Raw genomic sequence first — 12,792 nt, forward strand, 5'->3', positions numbered from 1 at the left:
TTTCTCATGAAACAGTAGTACACATATTGAAAAACAACTCCTTTTGAGTGGTTCTCTCACCAGCCGTGGGTTGTTTCTCACATGCATGCACTGGTCAGTATTCAGCCAAAGATTTAGGGGAACCCTCTACAGATTTCCAGACCTCACTCTCTGGGCAGCTCCTCTCCAGTACCCTTACCCTGTAAATTCTAGCCTAACCATAACCCGCTGTGGTCGAGTTGATTCCGACTCATAGCGACACTCTAAGACAGAGTAGAACTGTCCCATAGGGTTTCCAAGGAGCGGCTGGTGGATTAGAACTGCCAAATTTTTGGTTAGCAACCAATCTCTTAACCACTGTGTCACCCCTCCCCAAATTCTGAACTCTATCTCCTCAATTTAGGCCGACTGCCACGTTCAGCCTAGCTTCCCCCTCCCTTCACAGAAGCCTGGAAACCCTGCGATCATAGGGCTCACCTCATTTGTTTCCTTTCACTTGATGATCACTGTCCTATGCTCCGTTTTACAAATTCTGACAACCATTATCTCATATGTTTTGTCCACTTCTATAGTTGTTTACGATAGAAGGGTAAATCACTTCCCTGTTAATCATGGCCAGAAACAGAAGTCCAGCTTTCAATTTTTAAACATTTGGGTTGGATTAGTTTTTAGATTTTTAATAACAACTAGAGAGAAAGCAGATGGAATAGAAGGTCAAAAACTGACAGGATACTTAGAGATTACTTAACCTAACTCCCTCACTTGGTGGATTACAGAATTGAAATCAGAAAGGGGAGGATATCTTCCCAGAGCCACACAGAAAGTTAGTCACAGAATTTGGACCAGAAATCAGGTCTCCTACTCTCCATTTTTAACCAGTTGTGATTGTTAAGGTTTTGCGTCAACTTGTCTGGGCTATGATTCTCAGTGGTTTGGCAGTTATGACACAGTTTGGCAGTCGTATGATAATGGGACATTGACAGGGATATCGACAGGGAACTGCCAGAAATTCAAGCCAGATTCAGAAGAGGACCTGGAACGAAGGGTACCATTGCTGATATCAGATGGATCCTGGCTGAAAGCAGAGAATACCTGGAAGATATTTACCCGCGTTTTATTGACTATGCAAATGCATTCGACTGTGCAGATCATAATAAATTATGAATAACATTGTGAAGAATGGGAATTCCAGAACATTTAATTGTGCTCATGAGGAACCTGTATATAGATCAAGACGCAGTCGTTCGAAAAGGACAAGGGGGTACTGCGTGGTTTAAAGTCAGGAAAGGTGTGCGTCAGGGTTGTATCCTTTCGCCATACCCATTCAATCTGTATGCTGAGCAAATAATCCGAGAAGCTGGACTATATGAAGAACAGGGCATCAGGATTGGAGGAAGACTCATTAACAACCTATAATATGCAGATGACACAACCTTGCTTGCTGAAAGTGAAGAGGACTTGAAGCACTTACTAATGAAGATCAAAGACCACAGCCTTCAGTATGGACTACATCTCAACATAAAGAAAACAAAAATCCTCACAACTGGACCAATAAGCAACATCATGATAAACAGAGAAAAGATTGAAGATGTCAAGGATTTAATTTTACTTGAATCAACAATCAATGCCCATGGAAACAGCAGTCAAGAAATCAAATGACGTACTGCATTGGAAAAATCTGCTGGCTGCAAAAGACCTCTTTAAAGTGTTAAAAAGCAAAGATGTCACCTTAAGGACTGAGGTGCGCCTGACCCAAGCCATGATGTTTTCAATTGCCTCATATGCATGCAAAAGCTGGACGATGAATAAGGAAGACTGAAGAAGAACTGACACCTTTGAATTGTGGTGTTGGTGAAGAATATTGAATATGCCATGGACTGCCAAAAGAAAGAACCAATCTATGTTGGAAGAAGTACAACCAGAATGCTCCTTAAAAGTAAGGATGGAGAGACTACGTCTCACATACTTTGGACATGTTATCAGGACGGATCAGTTCCTGGAGAAGGACATCATGTTTGGTAAAGTAGAGGGTCAGCGAAAAATAGGAAGACCCTCAACAAGATGGATTGACACTGTGGCTGAAATGATGGGCTCAAGTAAAACAACAGTTGTGAGGATGGTACAGGATCAGGCAGTGTTTCATTCTGTTGTACATAGGGTCACTATGAGTCGGAATGGACTCGATGGAATCTAACAACAACAACGAAATGATAATGCAATCACCTCCATGATGGGATCTGCTGTGAGTAGCCAATCAGTTGAAAGAGAGCGTCCTTGGAGGTGTGGCCTGCATTGAATACATAAGTGGACTTTCTGGCAAGACTCATGGGCTTTTGCTCGCTCTGGATCCTGCAGCTGGCTCCTATTCTTCTGACCTCCAGTTCTTGGGACTTGAGTTAGCAGCTTACCTGCACTCTTCCCTGCCAATCTTGGGTTTCGTCAGTCTTTGCAGTCTGTGAGCAAGAGCCCTGCCCTCTGACCTGCCGATCTTGGGTTTGCCAGCCCCTGTGGCTACGTGAATCAGGAGAAACCTCTGGTCTGACCCACTGATTTGGAATTACAGCCTCTACAACCACATGAGTCATTTCCTAGAAATCTCTCTATATAGATATTTATACACTTTGCTGGTTTTGCTTCTCTAGAGAACCCAACCTAAGACCTTTGGTACCGAGAGTGGTTCTAGAGAAACAAAATTTTAAGGATGAGTTTTCTAAATTGATTCTCAAGTCTGGTTAGTCTAAAAGATGCTGATGACTCTACTTTCAGTAGTAAAGAGGGCACTGCTAATCCATGGCATGAGGTGGCAATACAAATACACAAAATATCACCACCAATAGATCAGATATGGGTGAAAGGCGAGGCTCTGGATGACCACAGTTTGACACCTTTCTACAATTTTGTCAGAATGAGAAGTATAAGGAAGCTGGTTGGTTGGTCCTACTTTCGCTAGGCAAACTGGTGAAAGAAAGAGATGAGCTCAGGGCATCAGAGTCAAAATTCAAGTGCTACATAAACAACCTCAAAGTTTCCACTTGTGCCTGGATAGAAAGCCTTATTTCTTGTAGTAACAGAGCTGCTATTGCCGAAAATCAAACCCAGAGTCTTATTGTAAGAGTGGCTGAATTACAATGCCAACTCAGTTGCCAACCTCAAGAGGTGTCTGAAAAAGTAAGGGCATTGATTGGGAAGAAATGGGATCTGAAAACTTGGGATGGGGACATATGGGCAGATAATCAGGAAGCTGGAGACACTGAACCCCTAAATTCCATTGAATCACTCCTGCCAACAGAACCAGACCTCTCACTCCCATCTGAAGAGATTACTCCACCTTTGTCTGCTAAGCCATTCTCCCCAGTAAAACCACTAACCCCTCCACCCCCATCTAATGAGATTAACCCAGTTATGTGTAAAGAGCCTTTGTCTGAGTCATTGCCTTGGGCATCACCTGAGGCAAATGCTTTACAAGACAATGCTGAATGTTCTCAAAACACTTCCCCACCACCAATTTTGGTTTCTAGACTTATAACTAGACTTACGTTCCGGTGAGCCCCAAAAGGTGAAGTACAAAGTGTGACCCAGTAGGAAGTACACTACACTCCAAAACAACTGCTTGACTTTTCTAATATGTACAAACAGAAACCTGTGGAATATGTGTGGGAATGGTTATTAAGGGTGTGGGATAATGGCGCAAAGAACATAAAGATGGATCAGTCTGAGCTAATTGGTATGGGCCCACTAAGCACAGAGTCTTCATTTGGTGTTTCAGCTCGAGAAGTTAGGAAAGGATCTAATAGTTTATTTGGTTGAGTCACTGAAGCATGGATTACAGAATGGCTTACACTATATCAGGTTGAAGTACCAGACTTGCCTTGGTATACTGTAGAAGACGGTATCCAAGGGCTTAGGGAAATTGGCATGCTAGAGTGGATTTATCAGGTTAGACCCACAGACCCATACATGGCGTGTCCAGAGGACACACCTTTTACCACAACTGTGTGGAACAAATTTGTGATGGGAGCCCCAGCATACTTGAAGACTGCTGTAATTGCTATTTTATGTAAGTCAGATTTGACAGTGGGAACTGCCCTAACTGAATTAAGACTCCTAAATACAATGGGGCTGATTAGACCCCCTGGTAGTAGGTGTCAAGTGGCGGCACTCAATTGACAAAGACAAAGTGGGCATGGTTACTATAATGGACAGCAGAGTCAAAGCATTAATCAGAATCGTCTGACTCACATAGACTTATGGCATTGGGTACTTAGTCATGGTGTCCCTAGGAGTGAAATAGATAGGAAATCTACTAAATATTTATTTGATCTGTACAAGTGGATAAACTCTAGTTCAAGTGAACAGCAGTCTAACTTGAATCGCCAGAATAGAGAGTCACGGCCCCCCAGTCAATTCCCAGACTTGAGCAAGTTTAAACACCCACAACCCTTTGAATGCAGTAGAGACCGAGTCCCCTTGAGGAAGGACTCCAAGACACTACCAGAAACTTATACTATTAATCTTTCTTCCAGCCTTTCCCAAAGGGGCCTATGGCCTTTTACGAGAGTGACTGTTCATTGGGAGAAACGAAATAATCAGAATTTTCTGAGTTTACTGGATACTGGCTCTGAACTGACACTAATTCCAGGAGACCCAAAACATCACTGTGGCCTACCAGTCAGAGTGGGGGCATATGGAGGTCAGGTTATTAATGGAGTCTTAGCTCATGTCCTTCTCACAGTAGGTCCAGTGGGTCCCCAAACCCATCCTGTAGTGATTTCCCCAGTTCCAAAACTAAACCTCTTGCCATTGAGTCGATTCCAACTCACAGCGACCCAGTTCAGGAATGCATAATTGCAATAGATATACTCAGCAACTGGTAGGTCCCCACATTGGATCCCTGACAAATGGAGTAAGGGATATTATGGTAGGAAAAGCCAAGTGGAAGCCATTAGCACTGCCCCTACCTAGGAAAATAGTAAACCAAAAGTAATATGGCATTCCTGGAGGGATTGAGGAGATTACTGCCACCATCAAGGACTTGAAGGATGCAGGGGTGGATTCCCACCACATCCCCATTCAACTCGCCTACTTGGCCTGTGCACAAAACAGATGGATCTTGGAGAATGACAGTGGATTATTGAAAACTTAACCAATTGGTGACTCCAATTGCAGCTGCTCTTCCAGATGTAGTTTCACTGCTTGAGCAAATTAATACATCTCCTGGTACCTGGAGTCGCTATGAGTCAGAATTGACTCGATGGCAGTGGGTTTTTTTTTTTTTTTTTTTTTTTTTGGTACCTAATATGCAGCTATTGATCTGGCTAATGCCTTTTTCTCCATACCCATTTTGAAGGACCACCAGAAGCAGTTTGCCTTCAGCTGGCACGGCCAACAATACACCTTCAGTTGCCTACATCAGGGCAATATCAACTCTCATGCCCTATGTCATAATTTAGTCCTCAGGGAGCTTGATCGCCTTTCTCTTCCAAAAGACATTGCATTGCTACATTACATTGATGACATTATGCTGATTGGACCTAGTAAGGAAGAAGTGTCAATGACTCTGGACTTATTTGTAAAACATTTGAGTGCTAGAGAGTGGGAAAGCAATCCCACAAAAATTCAGGCACCTTCCACCTCAGTGAAATTTCTAGGGGTCCAGTGGTGTGGGGCATGTCGAGATATTCCTTCTAAAGTGAAGGATAAGTTATTGCACCTGGTCCCTCCCATAACTAAAAGGAGGCACAATGCCTAGTGGGCCTCATTGGATTTTGGAGGCAACATATTCCTCATTTGGGTATGCTACGCCAGCCTATTTATCAAGTGACTCAAAAAGCTGCTAGTTTTGAGTGGGGCCCAGAACAAGAGAAAGCTCTGCAATGGGTTCAAGCTGCTGTGCAAGCCACTCTGCCCCTCAGGCCATACGATCTTGCTGATGCAATGGTGCTTGAAGTGGCAGTGGCAGACTGGAGTCTTTGGTGGGCCCCTATTGGTGAATCACAGTGCAGACCCTTAGGATTTTGGAGCAAAGCTCTGCCATCCTCTGCAGATAACTACTCTCCTTTTGAGAAACAGCTTTTGGCTTCCTAATGGGCCTTAGTAGAGACTGAATGCTTAACCATGGACCACCAAGTCACCATGCAGCCTGAGCTGCCCATCATGAACAGGGTGTTGTCTGACCCACAAAGCCATAAAGTTTGACATGCACAGCAGCACTCCATCATTAAATGGAAGTGGTATATATGAGTCAGGACCAAACAGGACCTGAAGGCACAAGTAAGTTGCATGAGGGAGTGGCCCAAATGGCCATGATCGCCACTCCTGTCACGTTACCTTCCATCTCCCAGTCTGCACCTATGGCCTCATGAGAATTCCTTATGATCAGTTGACTAAGGAAGAGAAAACTCGTGGTTGGTTTACAGATGGTTCTGTGCGATGTGCAGGCACCACTCAAAAGTGGACAGCAGCAACACTACATCCCCTTTCTGGGACCTCCCTGAAGGACAGTGGTGAAGGGAACTCCTCCCAATGGGCACAACTTCGAGCAGTGCACCTGGTTGTTCACTTTGCTTTGTAGGAGAAATGGCCAGATGTGCTATTATATACTGATTCATGGGCTGTGGCCAATGGTTTGGCTGGATGGTCAGGGACTTGGAAGGAACATGATTGGAAAATTGGAGACAAGGAAGTATGGGGAAGAGGTATGTGGATATACCTCTCTGAATGGGCCACAGAAGTGAAGATATTTGTGTCTTGTGTGAATGCTCACCAAAGGGTGACCTCAGCAGAGGATGATTTTAACAATCAAGTGGATAGGATGATGTGTTCTATGAAAACCAGTCATCCTCTTTCCTCAGCCACTCCTGTCATTGCTCAATGGGCTCATGAACAAAGTGGCCATGGTGGCAGGGATGGAGGTTATGCATGGGCTGGGCAACGTGGACTCCCACTCACCAAGGCTGACTTGCTATAGCCACTGCTGAGTGCCCAATGTGCCAGCAGCAGAGACCAACACTGAGTCCTCGATATAGCGCCTTCCCTTGAGGTGATCAGCCAGCAACCTGGTGGCAAATTGATTACATTGGACCACTTCCATCATGGAAAGAGCAGCGTTTTGTTCTTACTGGAATAGACACTCTGGATATGGATTTGCCTTCCCTGCACACAATGCTTCCGCCGAAACTACCATCCATGGCCCTACAGAATGCTTTATCCACCGTCATGGTATCCCACACAGGATCATCTCGGATCAAGGGACTCACTTCACAGCAAATGAAGTGCAGCAATGGGCCCATGCTCATGGAATTCACTGATCTTATCATATTCCCCATTATCCTGAAGCAGCTGGCTTCACAAAATTATGGAATGGCCTCCTAAAGACACAATTATGGCCCCAGCTAGGTGGCAGTACCTGGTAGGGTTGGGGCAATGTTTTCTAGGAGGTTGTATATGCTCTTAACCAATGTCCAATATATGGTGCTATTTCTCCCATAGCCAAGATTCGTGGTTCCAGGAATCAAGGGGTGGAAATGGGAGTGACACCACTCACTATTACCCCTATTGAACTACTCACAAAATTTTTGCTTCCTGTCCCTGCAACGTTATGCTCTGTGGGTCTAGAGGTCTTGGTTCTGAAGATAGGAATGCGCCCACCTCTAGACACATCACTGATTCCATTGAACTGGAAGCTAAGAATGCCACCTGGCCACTTTGGGCTCCTTATGCCTCTGGATCAACAGGCAAAGAAGGGAGTTGCCATACTGGCTGGTGTGATTGAACCTGATTACCAAGAAGAAATCGGATTGATATTACATAATGGAGGTAAAGAAGAGTATGTCTGGAATGCAGGAGATCCCTTAGGGTGTCTCTTAGTATTACTATTCCCTGTGATTAAAGTCAATGGAAAACTACAGCAACCCAATTCCGACATGACTACTAATGGCCCAGACCCTTCAGAAATGAAGGTTTGGGTCACTCCACCAGGCAAAGAACCACAACCAGCTGAGATGCTTGCTGAGGGCAAAGGGAATAAGAAATGGGTAGTGGAAGAAGGTAATTCTAAATACCAGTTACGGCCACATGACCAGTTGCAGAAAGGGAGACTGTAATTGTTACGAGTATTTCTGCTTGATATGTGTGCATCAAATATTTTTGTTTCCTTTACTTATAAAATATAAGATGTAAATGGGGCTAGTGCACTTTGATTGTACGCATGTTAGTTGTATCATGTTAGGCGCAAGTATGACTTTATAATTATCTTTATTCAGAGATTTTGTATGGTTTAAGGAGATGTATACAGGTGCCAAGGTGACATGACACTCATCCAGTTCTTTTCTGCTGATTTTCTCTTCCAAATCAGTTTGTTTCGACAGACAGCTTTGAAATCCAGACCTTCCATCCTGCCTGAGCCCACAGAGTGGGCAATATTAGCTCACAGCCAGATGGTACTTGATTTCAAGTTTTGCAAACACAACACCTAGGGGTTGAACTAAAGTGAAGACCAGAGTAGCTCATAATACGGAAACATTGAAAACACTCCCATAGATAGGCACTCCAGAACACAATCATATATTTTCCCCCGTTGACTTATTATGAACTTACTAAGCAGAAAGGAGTGTGACAGAGAATTGAGACTGACTGATTTAGTCATTTTGCCACCTATGGGAACCATGTATCCTACAAAAAGAAGCCATTACCACTACAATGGCATTTGTCTTCCCACAATTCTAGCAATTCCTAGCCCCCTTTCACCTAGATTCAAAAATTTTATCTGGGCTGGGTCGTTGGGAGCCCTCTGTCCTGCCTGTGGGCCTTTCCAAAAAGCAACCTGGGTAATGCCCCTGCTTTAGAGTTAGAACAGGTTTTAACACTCAGCTCCAACACTTATTAGCATGTTACCTTGAGTAAGTTATTTAACCTCTCTGTAAGTTAATTAGCTATCTAGAAGGATGGGGTGGTACCATCTTACATTAATTCTAAAGCACGTGGGGTTTTTCCCCCACATTTTAGCATCTTTGAAATTGAGGTCTATCTTGCTAGCAGTAGTGTGGTATAGTTGAATTTGCAGGGTTTTTTCTTTCTTAATGGTACATGAAATTACAGCACATCTCACAATCAATGGTGTCTTGGATTCCAAGAAATACAGTATTAACCCCTAATTTGCCATTTCCTGAAGGGTTAAATAGGATAAAGTAAGCACAGGGCTTGGCACTCAAGGACTCTTGCACCCCCATTGTGACTAGAATCAATACCTGGCTGGGTCTTAGGCCTTCCGACTTCCTTCACCTGGTCCATTAATCAGAGCAGTCTGTCTGATGGGGTATAGAAGTCTGGGGAGATTAGACTGACTCTCTGCTGGCCGGTGTTCCAATTTAGGATTATTGTCAGGCCCTAGGGTCCTTTCTTGTCAGTAGCCTCTTGCCCTCCACCCTTACCCCATTAATACCATTAGCCGGATCTTGCCTCTGTTGCTACTGAATTCCAAAGGCAGGGAAATGCACTAGGTGACTTCTGGAGTCATGATCCCAAATTCTCTCCATCTCTCCCCAAAGTCTAAAGAGGCTTGTCTGTTAAGGGGCTCTTCCAAGGCCATAGGAATCAGCCTACAGGACAGGAAGCCAAGTTCAAATCCCCGGAGGCCCCCTGACATACCTCCAGTTGGCGAGCTGATACTTGGATGCCTTTGAAATTCAAGAACACCAACTCTGTTCACTTCTGGAAAGAAGGAGAGGAAACAGACACCTGAAGATTAACAAACCCCAAACAACTCCCTGTACAGAAAGGTGGCTTGCATGGCTTTCCCAGAGCTTCCCCAGCTTTCTCAGTGTCCCCTGCAGGCAGGTTGGCAGCCAGGTGCAGGCTGGCCTCAGTTCCACTCCCCACCCTCCCCCTTAGCACCCAGGGGTAGAGCTGCAGACTGCAGGAGAACTCCTCTCTGAGGTACCCATCTTTAACATGCCCCTAGAAGTTTGCTCCCAGGGCACTCTCAGGACCACAGTGAAAAGGAGGAAAGGGTAGGAAGGATTATCCTTGGCCTCTGGACATTTTTCATAACTTGACTATCTCCCAAGTGACTGTAAAATAACAAGTCTGAGCAAACTGCTGCATGACAGTGCCTGCCACCCAGTATTCTGCACCACAGCCAGAGCGAGGCTAGGAATTAATAACTGTGAGTAATTATCATGGAAACTGTCTCCAGGAAAAACGACCCAGTTTCTACCATCCAGCCTTGGGAAGATAAGATCCAGCCTAGGAGAAAAAAAGACAAACAATCTAAGAGCAAATGTAGGACTCTAAATCCAAAGAGCATCCTGGGACCTGATTCCACGCCTGCCCTGCCTCCCTGTACCAGAGGTACGATCGGGGGCGGGCATTACTGTGCAGCCCATCAACCAGCCCAGAATCCCCTGCTTATCCTAGACCCTCTCCCCGCAACACCTCCTCGCCCTTATCCCTCTCCACTCTCAATTCCTCCTCTCTACAGGTCTCTGCTCAGGCCTCTCTGGGTAACCTTGTTGAGACCCACCATGTCTTCTGCCACAGCCTCCTTTCTGCTCTCCCTCCCTCCAACACCCCAGCCTTTCCCCAGCCCTGCTCCTAGGATACCCTGGAAAAACAGAATTATCATCACATCACTCTGCTTAAAAACTATCAATGAATAAGAATGGCAAAATATTTCTGGCCTCACTTACATAAAAAGGCAAGAAAAAGCAAATATATACAGACCAAAGTTTACTAGTGGTTACCAGGGTCAGGAGGGAGGGGGAAAGGGGGACTGTTGCTTATGGAGTACTGAGTTTCAGTTTACAGTTATGGAAAAATTGCATTGATTAAAAGTAGGGCTGCACAGCTGATTAAGTGCTGTCAATAAGTTGTACACCTGTAAAAAGTTGAATTGGCAAAAGTTGTGTGATAGTTATATTTTCACAACAAAAAGAGCAGCTGCTGAGGATGCTTATGTACAACTAAAAACCTCACAGAATCTGGGTCCTTGGTTTGGAAGTTTAGGAACATGGCTTCATGGGACATCCCAGTTAACTGGCCTAATAACGTGTTTAGTGCTTCTGTTCTAACTTCTAGTTTGTTGCACAGCTCCTGGGGTCTTAAAAGCTTGCAAGCAGCCATCCAAGGCACAACAATTGATCTCTATTTACCTGGAGCAACAGAAGAAGGAGAATCAGGAATAGGAGGAGGAAATGGAATGTACGGCTAATAGCCCCTATGAACAACTGCCTCCTTGGCCATGAGACCAGAAGAACTGGATGGTGTCCGGCTACCATTACTGAACATTTTTATCAAAGATTCCTTAGAAGAATCCTGATCAAAGGGGGCAAAAATGCAGAACAGAATTTCATGTTATCATAGACTCCAGACTTTCTAGAGCCATGGAGCCTGAATGAACCCCCAAAACTACTGCCCTGAGATAATCTTTAAACCTTAAACCAAAGATATCCCCTGAAGTCTTCTTAAAACCAAACAATAGTTTAGTTTAGCTAGTAAAGAAAATCTGCCTTGAGCATTGTGCTCTTTTAAGAACTATCTATATGGGATCAAATTGACAACAACAACTCAGAAGATTAGATAGGAACCTTAGGGGGCAGTGAGTTTGTTAATGGGGGAGGAACAACTCAGAAAAAGAGGGTGAGAATGGTTGCACAACTCAAAGAATATAATCAATGTCACTGAATTCTACATGTAGAAACTATTGAATTGGTGTATGTTTTGCTGTGTATATTCTCAACAACAACAAAATAAAGAATTTTTTTAAAAGAATGGCAAAATATGGATAATTGTGAAGGTTGGGTGCAGAGGAGATGGGGTACATTTTATTATTCTTATTACTTTAGGGTATGTTTGAAAATGTTTATAATAAAAAGGTTTAAAGCAAATTCTCAATGGCCCTCCAGGGATCTCAGGATAGGTCCAAAGTCCTCTCATCAGTATTCAAAGCACCTCAGGAGCTGCCCTAACCAACTTCTCCAGCTCGGCTCCTGCCCTCTGGACTGCAGTCTGTCGGTTTTCCCAGCTCTCTGCTTCAGCCCTATCTTTGCCCTTGCAGCTCCTTCTGCTCAGAACATTTCCCCTTCTGTCCTGCCTAGACAGTGCTTCCTTGGAGACGCAGTGAAAATGACCCCCTGGTCTGGGACACCTTCCATCTCCCCGGGGGGGGTCTTAGACTGGGTGACTCCCCAGGCCTGATACAGATCAAACACCTGATATGTTTTTTGGGAGAGACCAGAAAGTCTTGGTTAATAGAGCAGGTGCAGCGTTTACTTGAACTTGGGCAAGTAGGGTTATCTCTCTTGGCTTCTGCTTCTGTCGCTATAAAATGAAGATAATAGCGGTACTTATCTCACAAGGCTGAGGCAAGGATTCGGAGGCATTCTCTGTGTAAACAACTTCACACAGTGGTGCTGGTAGGGACAGAGAGAGACTGAGACGGACTTACAGACAGAAAGAGACTGAGACTGACTTACAGACGGAAAGACTTCAAATACTACAGTGGATAATTACGCAGCTTGTCTTAAGTGAACCGCTCCCCAAACCTATGGGAACTACAGAAAATTGGGGGAAATCAGTGACATCAAACTCACGGTTCCTCTCCAAGACCCAGGGGCGATCCATACTTCGCAGGCTCTTCAGACCTCGAGGCCCGGGTCCCGGGCCAGGTTCTTCTCCCGTTTGGAAGGCTGTGTGGGTCTGTGGTAGGACCCTGGCTAGGACGGCACGGTGACAAACCCTAGCGCCTGCAGTCTCGGGAGCCCAGGCCACCCAGGCACGGCAGCCAGCACACCCGACCGGGGTCCCCTGCGGCGCCCC

The sequence above is a fragment of the Trichechus manatus genome, unplaced genomic scaffold (assembly GCF_000243295.1).
Source record: "Trichechus manatus latirostris isolate Lorelei unplaced genomic scaffold, TriManLat1.0 scaffold00079, whole genome shotgun sequence".
Lineage (NCBI taxonomy): Eukaryota > Metazoa > Chordata > Mammalia > Sirenia > Trichechidae > Trichechus > Trichechus manatus.